Genomic DNA, 21,250 nt, shown 5'->3' with positions numbered 1-21,250 from the left:
AGACTGGCTCATCAGCTGGATGAGACAGCGGATTCATAGAGGTGGAGGCCAAACCAGGGATGTTTACGGAGGGAGGATTTACAGGCTTGACTTAGCAGCAGGACTAGAAGACACAGCTGACTTAGGTATCTGACAGAGGTATTTTATCATTATTTGTTCTGGTTACCCAGGGACCATAAGAAAAAGACTGGCAAGCAATCAAAAGATTTTTCTGACAGCTGAGAAGACATATGTGAGTATGGAGAGACTGGTTGAGGTATTCTTCACAGGATATTTAATATACTGTGTATCCTCGCACAGAGCTCAATGGATGCACACTAATGCTGCTTTGACTTTTCAAGTAATCTCTACTGGAAATCTCTCTGTTCTTTGGGGAAGCCTTTATCTCAGGTGAAAAACAGCTCCTTGAGTAGGTGATACTCACACAGGAAATATGCACACAATCTCCATTTGGACTCATTAATCATTTTTATTATGGCCAAATTATTCAAGGCTATAAGATATAATGAAAAAAAAAAAAAAACCTTGTTAATACTAAAACGTCCAAGAGAGTACTTAGGGAAATTAAATAGACTGGAAAACATATGTTAGATGTCTTCCAAATTAGAATTTGTACATAAATGATTCTGGTTTAATCACATGGCAATTTACAGGGACATTTTTGGTAAAAATGATCACATCACAATCTCTGACAAGAATTTGATACAAATTGAGGTATTTGGCTTGCTGCATGAGTAGTTTTAGAGTTTTTATTTGTCGTTAATCTTTTTAAATACTTGGTTTATTAATTTATTCAAGAATTCTGTTTTTAAGTCAACTACACTGTGAATTTTGAAATGCAGCTCAGTGTCTAAAGTCTGCTATTAGCCTTCAAGCCCACAACTCTCTGCAGTCATGACAGTATTCTACAACCCATTGTTTGATAGCAATGCAAATTCTTACTTTATGAAAAATGTGTCTAGTCTGTGGCTACAATTTTGTGCCACTATTTTGTAGATTTATTGGCTTTGATGAGAGAAGAGAAGCTAGGATTCTTACTGATTCTAGGCACTGGGACACACAGAGGCACATGAGAACTCTGTGACCCCACAGTTTGCTTGTAAATTAATCCATTCATGTGAGACCATTAGTGCTGAGTGTGTGTCTCAGATGATAGACATTTAGATGGGATGAAAGAGATTGGAGATGGGAAAGTAATATATACATACAGTGCTGTAGCAGCAAGCTAGTATCCCTCAAAAAATGTTTCTCCATTCTAAGATGCATAGCGAACTTTTCCCCATTTATCCTGCAACCAGATAGGATGATGCAACTAGGTTCAAACAACGAAAAGTGAGGGGAAAGAACACAAGCAACTTCCCAGGCATCTCAAGCTTTAAAAAAAGGCTCTCTCCTTGAACGTTGACATTGTTCCCCTTCCCATGATCTGAAACATAGACATCGAAATCATTGCCCTTCCACCATGCAGATGAGTAGAAGGATATGGAAGTTTTTGCAGCAATAAGATGGAGGAACTTGGGACCCTTGGATAGCTTTATGAAACAAAACTAGACTGCCGTGTTAGAGAAATAAACTTCTACTTAAACTACTCAGTTTTAGAGTCTTGATTTTTCTTTTCTTTTCTTTTTCTTTAATTTTTACAGATCATTTACCCTGACCAATAAAAGTCACTCAATTCAAAGTATTTTCAAACTCATTCAGTCTGATAGGGAGCATTTAATTTGGGCATCATATAAAAGCCACTTGAGGACATCACTCTTTTTGATATCTAAAAAGAGATCTTAGAGGCACCTGGCTGGCTCAGTTGGTAGAACATGCAGCTGTTGATCTCAGGGTCGTGAGTTTGAGCCCCACATTGGGTGTAGAGATTACTTGAAAAAATAAACTTAAAAAGGAAAGATCCTAGGAATATCATATTAGTACCCAGAGGTTATTTCTTGAGCAGGAGTGGCTTCTTCTAAAGATAAAACCTGTCCTGAGTCCTGAGTTTGCTTATACAGAGGTTAGTCTTAATTACCTGAACCACACAACATTTCTTTGGCTTGTTTCTCCTTCTGACTCTTCTGACAACCTAGGCACCTGGCTAAATACTCCTTCCATTTTCATGACCTTATTCCTCCTCCTTGTTGTGATAGATATTAATGGATTTTACAAAAAGGCTATCAGAAACAATAAAAACAGGACCTTAGGAAAGGCTGACTTTTGAATATAGAATCCTGTGTGTCCAGATGCTATTAGAACTAACTGAATAGTATTCTTTCTTACCACTCAACTAACTTTCTGAAATTTAGTCTGTGCTAAGTGATTCTTCTAAGGTATTTGTTCAAATATATCACATGGATATATTTGCCACAAAGAGAAATATAGATCAAACCACTTTGACATTTTGAAATTCAGGACATGAAATAAGTGGAATAAAATTGCATGCACTTTAGTAATTACATCACACCTATCATTTACTCGGGTAGTTTTTAGTGAGAAGAAAACAGATATGGTGCAACCTCCCAAATAATTAAGATAGAACTTGACAGTGGAAGACTAGAGGTGGAAAACTAACTAGATGAAATATCTTTCTCTCTCTCTCCTCTTTGTTTCTTAGTTTCTCTCCATAAAACATACAAGCAAAGAATACCCAAATGAGAAGCATGAATCTTTTAAGTTTTATAGTTTTATAGGTGGAGAGTTTAGCTTTGCTGTAGATTCCTTCTTGCTCTTTCACATTTAAATTAAGCCCTGATCCCTCTCAGCCTCCTCCCTCAATACAATCCTAATAAGGGTAGCCAGAGATTTCAGTTTCTGCCAGTTGCATAGTACATCACTCATTCTAGTCTACATTCTTTTTTCTTCCTGTGCAATCCCACCACTGTCAATCATTTTTCATGACCATGATGTCCTCACATCCCAATTTAACAGGAAAAGAGAAACATATGAGAACAAAAAGTTATCAGTCTCTTCCTTTTCAGTGTATAGCATATTTCTTATGTAAAAGAAGATTTCAAAATGGAGGAAGCAAGCCTAGCAAAGAATCTCTTAAAATGGGGTTGGAAGACGATAAGGGAGGAGGAGTTTATGTATATCATCATGGCAGGAACAATGAATTTTTGAACTTTTAAGCCAGCCTGAAGTCCCCAACCTGGACTAATCTCACCATGACAACTCACCATCCACTTCAAAAGGAGCCAATATACTTCAATTAATTGAATAAGCTTTAATAAGCTTCATACCTTATTTGCATAGTAACCAAATCAATCCCAATTAACCTAATTTCAATCCCTGTTTTGCATAGCAAATAGGACTATACTTGTAACTTTTTATTTTTATAATTCTGCCTTCTCTTTGTCTTCTTCAGAACACAGTTCGGGTTTCTACCCAAACTTGTGTTTCCTAAATTGCAATTCTGATTGCCCAAATAAACATTCTATTTGCCTTCATTTTCAGTGAATTTTTTCTTGGCTGACATTTGAGTGTGTTTATCTGTGTGCATAGGTAGATAGATGGATGATAGATGATAGATAGATAGATGATAGATAGATAGATAGATAGATAGATAGATAGAGATAGAAAAAGAGATATATATCCCGAGTCAAATACTTGTACTCCTGAAACTAAAGAACTATGCACAAGGCTCAATGTGAATGTGCCCATGAGGGAAGCTACATAAAAATTCACTGACAGAGGAAATACAACATAGACACGTTCCAAAGATAAAGCAGTAAGGAACTAAACTGATGCTTTCAGGTTGAATAGACACAAAAGGAGCACTATATGAAGGGGAAAAAAAGAGAGAATAAATGTGCACTAGATGAAATATTAAGTTAATCTCCCAATTATGTTCTCTAATTAAAAATGTGAGATAACATTAACATGTGCATGGAAACTGAACTTTAATATATGAGTTAGTGTGTCACAATAGGCAAAGGTCATACTCTAAATTCTTAGGCTGAGAGCTATGTGCCCTGAGAGCAATTTGGTCACTACAAATACATTGATAACAAGTTTGTCTAATAATTTGTTTTAAATAATTAGGCATCTGGTCAAAAATGTGTATTAATCATATCCATTTTTTCAACTATTACTAATTATGTTATAGGAAAAAATGATTCAGTTCTCATTTATGAATCCTTAATCATATTCATCAAGCACATAGAATTTTTCAGCTTGTTCTGTTTCTGATAAATATTCAAGGTCTGAATGTAATACTGAAAAACCTGGGGAAATTAAGTGTTTAATTATGGGGAATGCATCAGAACAAATTAAATGTTTGAATTAATATACACCAAAAATAAAAACAGAGTTAAACAATCTATCAATTGTTAGAAATTTAGATTTTTCTTTATAATATCAATTGTTTTGCTTGGACTCAATGACTTTCAGTAAAATTGCATGCTAATTGGAAGACAGAGGTGAGTGGAAAGACAAAATTATAAAGTTCAAAAATACTTTTAAGCCCTTTCTGTTGTAATGCCCTTCTCCATAAAAGTTAATGCTCTTTCCAGGCTCTGTGTTCATGGACTTGTTTATTGCATGGTCTCTCTGTGGTGGAGAATGTGTCCCCTTCATTCCGCAGCCTTCATGTACCCAGTCACAGTCCTTTGAGTGATTCTGAACAATAGTTTATAGAAGAAAGTTGCATAAATCACTATCTTTAAAAAATGACCTGTAGGATCCTCTAGCTTTCAATTTTCCTGTTAAGACATGGAAGGTCCTAGATTTTAGAAGGCAAAACCAAGGAGGGAAGCAGCCTCAATCCCTGGGGCACTTTGTAGGACAGCAGCCCAGGGCAGTTTCCCAGTCCACTCTGAGTATGATGTGAGCAAAAATCTGCTGAAAATTCAGAGTCTGGGCTTTATGGTAGCTCATATTAATTACTGTGACTTCTACAGAAATCAGCCTTGCAAGGGGAGTGTTGTCAAAAAATTAGCCCTGAAATATGTCACAGGGGCTTCATGCTCAGTGAAGAACATTTAAAAACCGATCTTAGGGGCGCCTGGGTGGTTCAGTCATTAAGCGTCTGCCTTCGGCTCAGGTCATGATCCCAGGGTCCTGGGATCGAGCCCCGCATCGGGCTCCCTGCTCAGCGGGAAGCCTGCTTCTCCCTCTCCCATTCCCCCTGCTTGTGTTGCCTCTCTCCCTGTCTCTCTCTGTCAAATAAATAAACAAAATCTTTAAAAAAAATAAAAAATAAAATAAAAACCAACCTTAGAGGTTTGGGAATGTGGTAAATATTTAGATAAAACAACCCAGGACAACAATCAGAGTAAGAGCATGATTTTCCCATTCAGGTCTCCTTGTAGCATCATTGAGGGAGCGAGGATTGGGTGAGCAGGTGGGGAGGAAGCAAAGAATAAAGGATATTTGAGAACCATAATTGAAGAGAACTTTGCAGGACATTAATAGCACAAGATAGGGATTTGAGCCAATAGATTAGAGTCATACAAGAAAATGGGAGAGAATATACTGAAGAAAACAAAACAGAACAAAACACTGTGATTTAAGGTCTTTAAAACTTTGAAGAATGCAGAACAAATCTCTTTTTGGACAGAGGAAAGCTATAAAAATTTTTGATATTTAGAAACAAGGATCCTGGCAGAAAGGAAATATCCAGCTATATATCTTCTAGCCTGCTCATGTTTCCCCCATAAGTCATTTGCAGATTCTTAGGCTCCAGAGGCTGAGGAGTTGAAATAAAGTAGCATTTAAAAGGCTGAAAAGCAGGGCACTTGGGTGGCTCAGTTGGTTAAGTGACTGCCTTCGGCTCAGGTCATGATGCTGGAGTCCCGGGATCGAGTCCCACATCAGGCTCCCTGCTCAGCAGGGAGTCTGCTTCTCTCTCTGACCCTCCCCCCTCTCATGTACTCTCTCTCTCATTCTTGCTCTCTCAAATAAATAAATAAAAAGCTTTTAAAAAATAAAAAAAATAAAAGGCTGAAAAGCAGGGCACCTGGTGTGGCCAACTTGGTTAAGAAGCAGATTCTTGGTTTCAGCTCAGGTCCTGATCTCAGGTCATGAGATGGAGCCCTGCATTGGGCTTATGCTTAAGACTCTCTCCCTCTCCATCTGTCCCCCATCGCCCCCGTGCTTGGTCTTGCAGGCTCTCTCTCTCTCAAATACATAAATCTTTAAAAAAAAATGAAAAACTGTGCGAAGTTGGTAGCAATGTTACAATTCTTCGGGTACAAAAATTAGAACTCAGAGCAACTGAGCCAAGACTTGAGGATTCAGAGTATTAAACGGAAGAGAAACATAAAGAAGTGAGCCCAGAATTTGGTATAGGGTTTTTTCTTGGGAAGAAACTTGTAGTAACTGGCACAGAATCTGAAAAGCCAGGCAGGAAGTGGTGACTGAGAGTCTAAGGAGATGACCAGAGATTTTGGCAGTCTGAAGGTGCTGGGGGCCAGGGCTGGGGCCAGGGGAGGGGGTCACAAATTGTAACTGAAGCTCCTCCAGGGAAGATTGGCCTTGGTAAACCACGCAGACTTTGAGTTTAGAGTCCCAGAGTATGTTTCTAAAACACTGCCAAAATGGTAGTAATGAATACAGTTTTAACAATTTACTTTGCAATGATGTTATTCTTGAATTTTTAATTTGAGGAAATTTGCATTATTTCAAGTTGTGGACATAACTTTTGTATGACTTTTGTATGACACCATTTAAAATCCTTATAACTGAAATTACCATATGACTTCATTACATATTTCTATTTTCTTAGCTCTTATGAAGTTCCAAGATCTGTGCCAGATAATGAATATACAAGGTAACTAGGACAACGTTCATTTTCTTTAGGAGTTTGAAGTCTAGTGGGGAGACATCTATGAGGGCAGATTCTAGACTAGAGGTTATGCGCTATGATAGGAGAGATCATGAGGAGGCTTAAAGACACATAAGGAAGTCACTGTCTGAAGGTATATGTGTGGGGTCATTCCTACCTTACTCCCATCACCAGGGAAAACAGTAACCTTAACCATCAGGTTGCCTTAGGACTGAATAAACAAATCATTAGCACTTACATTTAAGTTTTTTGATACATATAGATACAGATGCCTACAGATAGATATTTGTGTATGTGTATGGACTATATATGTCTATAAAGACATGTTTTTATTTATACTATATATAAGTAATTATATCTACATATATATCTAATACAGCTATTCTGTATCTATATATATTGCATAAAACGTTCCCATTTTACAGATTAGAAAACTGAAATTTACAAGAATAAGTGAAATTGACAAAGCTACAAAGCTAATAAGGGTATGAGGTCAAACTCAAAACCAGAATCATAGCTACATAGAGACACTCCATGATTCAAGTACTGAAAATAAGAACACAAGGACAGAGAGAAGTACAAATTGGCAACATAGGAAGATCCTCAGCTCAGCAACTCCCGTGGACATACACAATGAACAGCTGCATACAAATCATTTCCCTCAGAAAAAGATCTAAAAACTAGATGAACTGTTCCCCAAAACAGGACAAAAGGGTCACTCAAAATGAGTAGAAGAGGCAGGGACACAATGTCAATGAAAACCCACACCTGACACGGTGACAAAAAATGGAAAGGGATCTCACTGGACAGTTGGTTCTCCCAGAAGAGCAAGGAGTTTGTGTCCAACATTGGACACCCTGGAGCCTTGGGATTTGCACCAGAGATATGAACCCCTAGAATATCTAGCTTGGAAAACCAAAAGGGTTGACATCCAGGAATCCCAAAATGCTACAGGAAACAGATGTCCCTCTTGGAAAACTTGCATGTAGTTTCACTCGCCCCAATACCTATAGAGGGTTAGCTCCTTGACATAGGTCTTAATGATATATTTTTGGATGTGACTCCAAAGGCAGGGAAAACAAGACCAAATAAAACAAAGGGGCCACATCAAACTAAAAAGTTTCTCCACAGCAAAAGAAACTATGAACAAAACAAACCAAAACAAAACCAAACTCACAGATACAGAGAACAGATTAGTGGTTGCCAGAGGGGAGGGGGGTTGGTGTGAGAGGATGAGGTGGATCAAGAAGTACAAACTTCCAGTTATAAAATAAATAAATCATGGGGATGTAATGTACAGCATGGAGAATATGGCTGTAATATTGTACTAACTTTTCAAGGTGGCAGATGGTAACTACACTTATTGTGGCACCATTCTGCCATATATACAAATGTTGAATCACTGTGTTGTACACCTAAAACTAATACAATATGTGTATGTCAAATTTACCTCAGTGAATAGAAAAAAAAATGTAAGGAAAAATTAGGGGACTAAGCTTTTGGCTTTATTTGTATTTCTCAACAATGACTAGGTCAGGGATGACCACTTAGTACGTCTTCAGTTGTTTAAATAATCCATATTTCTTTCATCCACACTAACCTGTGGTATAAAATAAAACTGCAATAGTGATCATAAACTATAAGCCTTCTGGTTTGGTTCTCAGTTATGAAATGGTAGAACACTCAGCCAGCCTTATATTCCAGTTCTCTGAATGTCATAGTTGGGATTCAAGTATTTCTAGGTACCACAAAATATTATCCTCTGTTTCTAGACATGCTCTTGGTTCTCTTCTCTGAAGTTTCTCACCACTACCAATATTTAGGCATGTGGTCCAATATACCAATTTTCTGTTTTTTGGGGGGAGGGGCTCCTGCCATGGACTGTAGCCCTTGCATCGCTTGCATTCAGATGTGGTTTTGTTACTTTTTTGAAGAAAGAAAGTTCTAGCCTGTATTGGTTATGAAATGACAAATGCTCTCAGTTTCTCATTTAGGCATGTTAGTAGTAGCTTGTTTAATGTTCTTTGCTGTTGTTGTTGTTGTTGTTGTTGTTTAATCTTATTAGGTGGACCTGTTTTATATGTATGAAGATACTGGCCATAGAAATTGATTTTGAAAACATGCTGAATGACTTTAGGCTCTAGCTAAAATCCTGTCACCATGCCCCACCCTAAGATAGCTAGTGTTTGAAGCTGTGTCACATATATATGCCTCCACCTGTTCTACTTTGGGAAATTTCTTCTTTTATATTTCTTAGAAATCACAGACTCCCTTCTTTCTGGGAGCCCTTCAAATATGTTTCACTCATATTTGGAAGTGCATAGGAGATTTGATGCTGCTCCTAAAGTCAATTGTTGCATTTATTTTTATTGAATGGTTGATAGAGAGGACAGTTGAAGAAAAATCGCAGCAGACCCTCTTGGCCTCGTCTTTCTCAGAGCAATTCACTATGCAGTGTGGCTCATGTTATATGGGTAAGACAGTGTTATGATGATGCAGTTTTGAGATGGGAATTTAATGTCTACACTGATTTGGATATTGTACTAATATCTGGATCAGCCTGGATTCTACCAATGAAGACCACAAATATATCCATTCAGCTCCCTGTAAGCAAGCACCTTCCAGTTTCTTTTTCTCTTAATTTTTTTTTATTATTATGTTATCTTAATCACCATTCCTTACATCATTAGTTTTTGGTGTAGTGTTCCATGATTCATTATTTGCATATAACACCCAGTGCTCCATGCAGAACGTGCCCTCTTTAATACCCATCACCAGGCTAACACATCCTCCCACCCCCTCCCCTCTAGAACCCTCAGTTTGTTTTTCAGAGTCCATTGTCTCTCATAGTTCATCTCCCCCTCCGATGCCCCCCCTTCATTCTTCCCCTCCTGCTATCTTCTTCTTTTTCTTTTTTTTAACATATGATGTATTATTTGTTTCAGAGGTACAGATCTGTGATTCAACAGTCTTGCACAATTCCCAGCGCTCACCATAGCAAATAACCTCCCCAGTGTCTATCACCCAGCTGCCCTATCCCTTGCACGCCCCACCAGTCCAGCAAACCTTAGGTTGTTTCCTGAGATTAAGAATTCCTCATATCAGTGAGGTCATATGATACATGTCTTTCTTTGATTGACTTATTTCGCTCAGCATGACACTCTCCAGTTCCATCCATATCGTAGCAAATGGCAAGATTTCATTTCTTTTGATGGCTGCATAATATTCCATTGTATATATATACCACATCTTCTTTATCCATTCATCTATTGATGGACATCTTGGCTCTTTCCATAGTTTGGTTATTGTGGGCATTGCTGCTATAAACATCAGGGTGCATGTACCCCTTTGGATCACTACGTTTGTATCTTTGGGGTAAATACCCAGTAGTGCAATTGCTGGATCATATGGTAGCTCTATTTTCAACTTTTTGAAGAACCTCCATACTGTTTTCCAGAGTGGCTGTACCAGCTTGCATTCCCACCAACAGTGTAGGAGGGTTCCTCTTTCTCCACATCCTCGTCAAAATCTGGCGTTTCCTAACTTGTTAATTTTAGCATTTTGACTGGTGTGAAGTGGTATCTCACTGAGGTTTTGATTTGGAATTCCCTGATGACAAGCAATTTTGAACACTTTTTCATGTGGCCATTCCATACAATTGGATGTTGGCCATTTGGATGTCTTCTTTGGAAAAATGTTTGTTCATGTCTTCTGCTATTCCTTGATTGGATCGTTTGTTCTTTGGGTGTTGAGATTAAGAAGTTCTTAATAGATTTTGGATACTAGCCCTTTATCCAATATGTCATTTGCAAATATCTTCTCTCATTCTGTCAGTTGTCTTTTGCTTTTGTTGACTCTTTCTTTTGCTGTGCAAAAGCTTTTTATCTTGATGAGGTCCCAATACTTCATTTTTGCCCTTGCTTCCCTTGCCTTTGGCGATGTTTCTAGGAAGAAGTTGCTGCAGCTGAGGTTGAAGAGGTTGCTGCCTCTGTTCTCCTTTAGGATTTTGATGGACTCCTGTCTCACATTTAGGCCTTTCAAACATTTTGAGTCTATTTTTGTGTGCGGTGTAAGGAAATGGTCCAGTTTCATTATTCTGCATGTGACTGTCCAATTTTCCCAACACCATTTTTTGAGGAGACTGTCTCCCATTGGACATACTTTCCTGCTTTGTCAAAGATGAGCTGACCATAGAGTTGAGGGTCTATTTCTGGGCTCTCTATTCTGTTCCATTGATCGATGTGTCTGTTTTTATGCCAGTACGATACTGTCTTGATGATGACAGCTTTGTAATAGAGCTGGAAGTCCGGAATTGTGATGCCAGCAGCTTTGCTTTTCTTTTTCAACATTCTTCTGGCTATTCGGGGTCTTTTCTAGTTCCATACAAATTTTAGGATTATTTTTTCCATTTCTTTGAAAAAAATGGATGGTATTTTGATAGGGATTGCTTTAAATGTGTAGGTAGCTCTAAGTAGCATAGACATCTTCACAATATTTGTTTTTCCAATCCATGAGCATGGAACACTTTTCCATTTCTTTGTGTCTTCCTCAATTTCTTTCATGAGTATTTTATAGTTTTCTGAGTACAGATTCTTTGCCTCTTCGGTTAGATTTATTCCTAGGTATCTTCTGATTTTGGGTGGAATTGTAAAAGGGATCGACTCCTTAATTTCCCTTTCTTCTGTCTTGTTGTTGGGGTATAGGAATGGCACTGATTTCTATGCATTGATTTTATACCTGCCACTTTACTGAATTCCTTTGTGAGTTCTAGGAGTTTTGGGGTGGAGTCTTTTGGGTTTTCCACATAAAGGATCATGTCATCTGCAAAGAGTGAGAGTTTGACTTCTTCTTTACTGATTCAGATGCCTTTTATTTTTTTTTTGTTGTTGTCTGACTGCTGTGGCTAGGACTTCTAATACTATGTTGAATAGCAGTGGTGATAGTGGGCAATCCCTGCTATGTTCCTGACCTTAGAGGGAAAACTCTCAGTTTTTTCCCTTTGAGAATGATATTTGCTGTGGGTTTTTCATAGATGGCTTTTATGATATTGAGGTATGTACCCTCTATCCCTATAGTCTGAAGAGTTTTGATCAAGAAAGGATGCTGTACTTTGCCAAATGCTTTTTCTGCATCTACTGAAGGATCATATGTTTCTTGTTCTTTCTTTTCTTAATGTACTGTATCACATTGATTTGCAGATGTTGAACCAATGATGTCTCACATTTAGGTCTTTCAAAGATTTGAGTCTATTTTTGTGTGCAGTGTAAGGAAATGGTCCAGTTTCATTCTTCTGCATGTGGCTGTCCAATTTTCCCAACACCATTTTTTGAGGAGACTGTCTTTTTTCCATTGGACACTCTTTCCCGCTTTGTCGAAGAGGAGCTGACCATAGAGTTGAGGGTCTATTTCTTGGCTCTCTATTCTGTTCCATTGATCGATGTGTCTGTTTTTGTGCCAGTACCATACTGTCTTGATGATGATTGAACCAACCTTGCAGCCCAGGGATAAATTCCACTTGGTCGTGGTGAATAATCCTTTTAATGTACTGTTGGATCCTATTGGCTAGTTTTTTGGTGAGAATTTTTGCACCAATGTGCATCAAGGATATTGGTCTGGAATTCTTTTTGATGGGTTTTTTGTCTAGTTTAGGGATCAAGGTAATGGTGGCCTCATAAAACGATTTTGGAAGTTTTCCTTCCATTTCTATTTTTGGAACAGTTTCAGAAGGATAGGTATTAATTCTTCTTGAATTGTTTGGTAAAATTCCCCTGGGAAGCCATCTGGCCCTGGGTTTTTGTTTGTTGGGAGATTTTTGATGACTGCTTCAATTTCCTTAGTGGTTATAGGTCTATTCAGGTTTTCTATTTCTTCCTGTGAAGTCCATGTAGTCCAGTCTGTCATTTAAAGTCTTTATTTCCTTGTTGATCTTTTGCTTAGATGATCTGTCCCTTTCAGTGAGGGGGGTGTTAAAGTCCCCCACTATTATTGTATTGTTGTTGATGTGTTTCTTTGCTTTTGTTATTAATTGTGTCTTTTGATGGGGCATTTAGCCCATTTACATTCAGGGTAATGATTGAAAGCTATGAATTTAGTGCCATTGTATTGCCTGTAAAGTGACTGTAACTGTATATTGTCTGTGTTCCTTTCTGGTCTATGTTGTTTTTAGGCTCTCTCTTTGCTTAGAGGATCCCTGTCAATATTTCTGGTAGGGCTGGTTTCATGTTTGCTAATTCCTTTAGTTTTCATTTGTCCTGGAACTTTTCTTCTCTCCTTCTATTTTCAGTGACAGCCTAGCTGGATATAGTATTCTTGGCTGCATATTTTTCTCATTTAGTGCTCTGAATATATCATGACAGTCCTTTCTGGTCTGCCAGGTGTCTGTGGATTGGTCTGTTGCCAATCTAATGTTTCTACCATTGTAGGTTACATATCTCTTCTCCCGAGCTGCTTTCAGGATTTTCTCTTTGTCTCTGAGACTGGTAAGTTTTACTATTAGTTTCAGGGTGTTGACCTATTTTTATTGATTTTGAGAGGGGTTCTCTGTGCCTCCTGGATTTTGATGCCTGTTTCTTTCCCCACATTAGGGAAGTTCTCTGATATAATTTGCTCCAATATACCTTCTGCCCCTCTCTCTCCTTCTTCTTCTGGTATCCCAATTATTTAAATGTTGTTTCATCTTATGGTATCACTTACCTCTCGAATTCTGCCCTCGTGATCCAGTAGTTGTTTATCTCTCTTTTTCTCAGGTTTTTTATTTTCCATCAATTTGTCTTCTATATCACTAATTCTCTCTTTTGCCCAATTTATCCTAGCAGTTAGAGCCTCCATTTTTTTTTAAAGGTTGGAGGTTTTTTTTTTTTAGATTTTATTTATTTATTTGAGAGAGAGAATGAGAGAGAGAGAGAGAGAGTACATGAGAGGGGGGAAGATCAGAGGGAGAAGCAGACTCTCTGCTGAGCAGGGAGCCCAATGTGGGACTTGATCCTGGGACTCCAGCATCATGACCTGAGCCAAAGTCAGTCGCTCAACCAACTGAGCCACCCAGGCGCCCCTAGAGCCTCCATTTTTTATTGCATCTCATTAATAGCCTTTTTGATTTCAACTTGGTTATATTTTAGTTCTTTTATGTCTCCAGAAAGGGTTTCTCTAATAACTTCCATGCCTTTTTCAAGCCCAGCTAGTATCTAAAACCATCATTCTGAACTCTAGTTCCAACATCGTACTAATGTCCGTATTGATTAGGTCCCTGGCAGTCGGTACTGCCTCTTGTTCTTTTTTTGAGGTGATTTTTTCTGTCTTGTCATTTTGTCCAGAGAAGAATAGATGAATGAGAGACCAAAATGCTAACAGTGTAAAAACGTCCCCAGAAAATATACACTAAACAAATCAGAAAAGACTTGGAACAGGGGGAAAGGAAAGGGAAAGAAAAAAAAAAAGGAAAGGAAAAAAAAGAAAAAGAAAAAGATAAAAACAAGCAAAAACAAAACAAAACAAAAAAAACAGAATATGATCAAATATGATCAGGCTGGTGCATATATCAGTGCCACACACTAGATTTTGGGTGTATTTTGGTCTGTTAGAAGAAAGTGCCTCCCAAAATTATAAAGAAAGTAAAACTTATATATGTACAAAAATAAGGGTTAATACAATGAAGGGATGGAATATGACTGTAAAGATGAAATTTATAAAAGATTTTATTAAAAGAATTGATAAGAAGTTAGTTGAAAAAAGAAAGAAGAGGATTTTTTTTTAAAAAAAGGAGAGAATGTGATCAGGCAGGAGACTAGAACAAAGCCATACACTAGAGATTTAATGTATATTTTGATCTGTTAGAAGAAACTCTATCTCAAAATTTTAAAGAGAACAACAAAATTTATACCAAAAATAAGGGTAACTACTATGAAGGGATAGACTCTAACACTAAAAATGAAAAATAAAAAATATTTTTTAAAAAAGGGATTGATAAGATGTTGGTTTAAAAAGGGAAAAAGAAAAATCCAAAAGAAAAAAAGAAAAGAAAAGACAGTTAAAAAAATAACTTTTAAAGACTAAAGAATCAGATAAAAAAGCCATGAATTCTATGTGCAGTGTTCCCCTAGCGCTGGAGTTCTGCCGTTCTCATTGATCGGTAAACTTGGTCTTGGCAGGCTGTTCTTGCTGATCTTCTGGGGGAGGGGCCTGTTGCCATGGTTCCCAAATGTCTTTGCAAGGAGGAATTCCCCCGCCCTTGCCGGTCCAGGCTAAGTAATCTGCTCAAGTTTGCTCTCCGGAGCTTTTGTTCCCTGCAAGTTTTTGGTACAGCTTTGGAGGATGAGAGTGAAAATGGCGGTCTCCCAGTCTCCACCCTGGAGGAGCTGAGAACTCGGGGCCCCACTCCTCAGTGCGCCCCCAGAGAAAAGCAGTCAATCACTCCTGTCTCCCCGTCTCTGGCCGCACTCTGTGCTCACCCAGCCTGTGACTGAGCGTTTCTATCTCTGGCACCAGACCCCATGTGGAGTCTATAAACCCAGCAGATCCCTGTGGTGTGCTCCCGTGCCACTGTTCCTGGGGTAGGAAAGGGAGTCTCCCTGGATCTGCTGCTTGTTGGGTCCCTGCTGGAGGAGCAGTGGCCCGACTGTACTGCGGATCATGGTTTATGGCAACCCTGAGCTGGGCGCCCTCTCTTCAGCTCCGTCTCTGCAGCCGGCTTCCCCGCTCTGATACCTGGGAGCTTTGCTGCACTCAGGCACCCGTGGTCTTTCTGTGACCCCGAGGGTCCTGAGACCACACTGTCCTAGCAAGGGTTCCAACCCCCGCTTAGCCACTGGACCGACGTCCCTCAGCGGAGCCGACTTCTAAAAGTTCTGATTTGTGCTCCGCGACTCTATCACTTGCCAGAAGCGGCAGATGGAGGCCCCCTCCCCCGCTGTCTATTCTCCCAAATATCGCCTCGGATTCACTTCTCCCCACATCCTACCTTCCAGTAAGTGGTCGCTTTTCTGTTCAGAGAGTTGTTGCTATTCTTTTCTTCGATCTCCCTTTGAGTTTGTAGGTGTTCAGAATGGTTTGATCCCTATCCAGCTGAATTCCTGGGACCAGAGGAAATCCAGGTCTCCTACACCTCCGCCATCTTGCTCCGCCTTAAGCACCTTCCAGTTTCTTTTTCAAGCAAATGAACCAAACTCTGTAGCCTTGCCACCACAATGGCATTTAAGACATCCAGACAGAAATGTGGTCTCTGACTGAGTGAATAATGATCAGCTCCCTATGTCCACAGCTGCTGTAGTATTTCCATTTTATTCCCCTCTATTAGCAGGTATTCATGGCAAAGTGTTGGACGAAGTTGTGAGAAAACCCTTCAACTGGAGTCCATATTTTTCCCATCTATTTGCTCTAAGGTAGGCAGGAGGCAGCAGTAAAAAAGCTGTAGCATTATGCTAAGTGAAATAAACAGATGGAAACAACACTCATATGTGGAATCTTAAAAATAAAAAGGTCAAAGTCATAGAAACAGAGACTAGAAAAGTGGTCTTCAGGATTTGCTGTGTAGAGGAAACAGGAAAGGATGGTAAAAAGATACAATGTTCATCTATAAAATGAAAAGGATCTGAAAATCTACTGTAAATTTGATGACTACAGTTGATAACATTGTGTCATGTGATTTAAATTTGCTAAAAGAGTAGAACTAAAATGAAGGGAATTCTTTTACAATTATATAAATGCATCAAATGGCCATAATGTACACCTTAAATATCTTAGAGTTTTATATGTCAATTATACCTCAATAAGGAGGAAATTTAAAAAAGAAAGAAAGCTTGCTTATAAGAAGGTACCAGTTCTCTATTGTTAGACATAACCAAAAGGTAAAATAGAGAATTGATGTGTAATCTGAGGGCAGCCTCTGGCCATTACAACCTGAGTTGATATTTAAATAATGTGAAAGAATTTCCATCTAAAATGGAACCAGAGGACATAAAATAGAAGATCTCATAAATGCTCCCTCAGGAAAAAAAAATTAAGTACTGGGAGAGTGATTTTCCACAAATGTCTGATTTGCAGAAAACCGATAATGTTGGAATTTCCTTAAATGACAGGAAGTTGGTCGAGGGTTGCCTCATATCAATGTTAGAAAATTTTTGCTTATGGTTTCTAGAGATAGAAAGAAGAAATGACCCAGGTCGAGCTGATCTGACAAAATAGACTGAATTGAGCTTTGTGTGACTGGACAGGTTTTGTCTGCTTGGGGGAATTTTCAGGGCTGGTATCCTTTTGTTTTTTATTTTAACAAACAGTAAACTCTCTCCTCTTTCATTCCCTGCCGATGAAAATGACCTGCTCCAAACCCTCAATAGACTCTCCTGTAGCTTGTAATAGTTTCTGTGTCCTGAATTGCAATCCTTGTTATTCTTGAATAAACTCATCTCTTTGACAATTCTGAGCTTGCCTTGGTTTACTTCTTTTCTCCTTTTCTCTTTCTTTTTTTTTTTCTTTTTTGGTGGACAATGATAGTCAAATCTGTTAGAAAAGGGGGAAACTTCTAGTTAAGGGTAAACAGCAACTTGACTTTATAATGATTACTTTTACTCAAGAATCATTTCCCTCCTTAAATGATAGCTTGTGTTAGCAAACTGCCTAACCTTACTTATTGGGAGAAATCAGTTGGGAAGAGGAAAAGAAGAAATTTGTTATTGATACATAAAATTGGCAAAGAGAGAATGGATTTTTTCCCATTGTCATTGGCAATTGATAGCATATGGAAATTTAAAGAGGAAAGAATCAGGCCTCATAAAATTAAATCGTAATCATAATTATAAAATATTTATTTGCAAACTGTTTTTCTTTCAACTTATTCCATATGGATGCTAAGAGAGAAACTGGCTAATCCCTAAAAATGAGTAAGAAATTATAAGAATATATATTACATGTGTGCATTCCTCTATGTTTTTAGTTTCTTTAGTTCAGTGTTGCTTATATAAAATATGGATGGGGATGAGTGACCTCAGAGTTTACCTCTACTCCTTTTGAGCCAAAGGAATTATTTAGAATACCATGAAAGAGCTGTTTTAAATACAGCTAATGTGTCTTTGGAAACACTGTTATTACAGATGTTGGGGAGTCACATCTCCTATTTGTAATAATGCAATGAGGGTAATGCAATTTATCAGAGATATTTCATGAAACAGGAAAAACTGCTGACAGCAGCCAAATGGAACGAGGAGATAAAGGATACCAGAGTAGCATGGGAATGGATTCCTAAGAAAATTAATGTGTCCCGAAAGGATTATCTGCTACTTAATAACAAACATGCTTTGAGAAAAATGAAAGCAAATGAATGTGAATAAGGACAAAAAGTTCATCAAAACAACTCTACTAAATGGCAAAAGTTATCAACTAAAGAGGCAAGGAAACATGTGGAATAAAAATGTGGGGATTACAAAAAAAGGAATTAAGTCCTTGCAGTGTAGAAATTATCCTCAAGACATTGGCAAATCTTGTCCCATCTTCAAAGCCTTCCTGAAACCCCACTTCTTCCAGGAAGTCTTCCCAGGAAATTCACACTCACTTGAGCTCAGCAAGTGTTCCCTGGGTCATTCACGTGGCAATAAATCCTGTGTCTGCATGTCTTAAGGATAAAGCGAGGAAGAAGGGAGAAGCAGTTCTTATTTATTAATTCAGGGAACCCCATGTCTCTTTGGAATGGCAACTGCACTCTTCATTCAGTTGCTTGGGGATAAAAGTTGAAGTCATCTTTGGCTCCTTTTTTTTTTTTTTAATAGGCTTACTTTTTAGAGTGTTTTACATTTACTAAAACAAAACAAAGCAAAACAAAAAACTGTGAAGACAGTACAGAACTTTCCCATATGCCCTGTACCCAGCTTCTTATTAACATGTTACATCAGGGGGCACCTGGGTGGCTCAGTCATTGAGCGTCTGCCTTTGGCTAAGGTCATGATCCCAGGGCCCTGGGATCGAGCCCCGCATCGTGTTCCCTGCTCAGCGGGGAGCCTGCTTCTCCCTCTGCCACTCCCCCTGCTTGTGTTCCCTCTCTCACTCTCTCTGTCAAAAAATAAATAAAATCTTAAAAAAACAAAGCAAAACATGTTACATTAGTATGGTCAATTTGTAACAATTAATGAACCAATACTGATACACTTATACTAACTTAAGTCCATTCTTCATTCAGTATTCCTCAGTTTTTACCTGCCATGCTTTTTCTGTTGCAGGATCTCATCCAGGAAACTACAATGTATTTACTCATCCTGCCTTCTCCAGCTCTTCTTGACTATGTCTGTTTTTCAGACTTGCCTTGTTTTTTGATGACTTTGACAGTTTTGAGGAGTCATGGTTAGGTATTTTGTAGGCTGTCTCTCTATTAGAATTTGTCTGATGTTTTTCTCCTGATTAGATGGGGGTGATTAGGGTCTTGGGGAGGAAGACACAGAGGTAATGTTCTATTTTTATACATCATAGCCTTGACTCTTCTTTTCCTCTCAGTGCTAAGCCAATTTATTAACAAATCCCATCAGCTTTTCCACTGGTGTATTTCCAGAGTCAAATCAATTAGCAACACTCCACAACCACCACCCCGGTCTGTATTATCATCATCATTCTCTTGGATGATTTTAGTAGCTTCTTAATTTGTCTCCCTTCTTTCACCTCTCCCCCACAGAGAAACCAGAGTGAGTTTTTAAAAATGTAAGTAAATTCATTTCACTCCTCAATTCAAAGCCTTCAGTGAATTCCCATCTTACTCAGAGTAAAGGTCCTAAACTCTACAACTCCTCTAGACATCTCCTGAGGGGGCAATGGAACCCCAGTGAGATGCTAGATTCTGGCACCATCACTCCTTATGTCTGATATACGCTTTACTGAGACAGCTCATCAGCTGAGGTTAGAAGTGATATACCAGTACTGCCAACAGCTAAACTAACCAGATTTTAAACTTGGTTTGAGTCTTATATATCATAAAACAATTTGTAATCCACCTTTACTTACCCATCCTTATTTATCAAGATCTCATGAAAATAATCCACTAGAAGAAAGGCTTCCATGCCAACCCTACTATCTAGGATAAATAAAGGAATAACAGTCATCATTTTTGACACTAGCCATGAGCCAGACACAGTGCTAACCACATTATATGTGTCATATTTACTCTAAGGCATGCTGATGGATTTCCATTTCATGTGTTATTAAATGCACGCTCCTTACCCTGGAGGACACAATCCACAGGAGCTGGCCCTTCTTCCTCTCTCCCACCTCACCTCATTTCTTTCTTCTTCCTGCTCTCTGCGTTTCAGCCACACTGGCCTTTCTATTCCATCTTGCCACATCCAACACACTCTGCTTGGAATGCTTTTCCATGGGATTTGACATAACTTAGTCTCTACTCAAAGCCATCTTCTCAGGTATACCAAGGATCTTTAGAAGACTTCTGTTTTCTTTACCACCATAAATTACTTGTTGAACTCATATGAAAACTTTCTATTTGGAAATGATCATTCCCCCTTAAGATCTCCTACACCTTCTTAGTGTGTACAGTCACCTTGTGGGGCTTATAAGAACTATCTTAGGAGGTAGCTCTCTTCATACTCATATAGTTCTTACTAGATTAAATGCTTGTTGATGAAAAAGACCACTTTTTAAAAGACAAATGCTTTATATACATTTGTAGTGTTCTTTGTGCACAGAAATTTTTCTGCAGGTGGTAGTTATTCAATCATATTGCTTGAATTACAAGCTATACGTAATGATGGGAAAATTTTCCAAAATATGTATTTTAAGTGAAATAAGGCAAAGTACAGAATGATAAGAATAGGATGTTTAAAACTGAATAAAAAGAAAGTTAAACATATATTAGTGTTTACTTCTATCTACATAAAATCTCTAGATGAACACACATGAATATAAACATATGATTACCTATATGGAATGGAGAAGATCTGGTCACATAAGGACAGATGTAGGAGAGATTTTTTTTCATATTTTTTCTGAATATTTAACTATGATAATATATTACCTATTGAATGAATAAATAATGGAAGCTAGGGATATAAGTATATAGAAAAATACCTGGAATAAATTACCATGACTTACTCTGTAAATTGAGAGGGTAGCTAACAGAAAACACTTGACTTTAAATTGCACATTTCTCTATTGTCAAATCTTTTCCAAGCACCTAGTATTTTTGTCATTAAAATGACAATTTAAAAAAAGCATAAATCTGACATTTATAAATGAATGGACAAGTTTGAACATGAATAACTTTGAGCAATAGCTTCAAATGAAACAATCAATGGTCGACATTCTTTTGAGCCTCTGCATGTTTCTAACCTCTTCATGGGTGACTAGGTAGCGATTCTTCTATATCCAAATTTCCATTTATTGCCTTATTTCTTTGGTTCAATGTACTAGTTGCCTAATATTGCTATAACGACTTACTACAAACTTAATGACTAAAAATAACTCCCATTTATGATTTGCAGTTGTGTATGTCCCAAG

Source organism: Eumetopias jubatus, unplaced genomic scaffold (genome assembly GCF_037043125.1).
Source record: "Eumetopias jubatus isolate StellerSeaLion01/CBP00866 unplaced genomic scaffold, mEumJub1_p1.0 scaffold_3, whole genome shotgun sequence".
In the NCBI taxonomy this organism is placed as follows: domain Eukaryota; kingdom Metazoa; phylum Chordata; class Mammalia; order Carnivora; family Otariidae; genus Eumetopias; species Eumetopias jubatus.
This window is presented reverse-complemented; position numbering follows the sequence as displayed.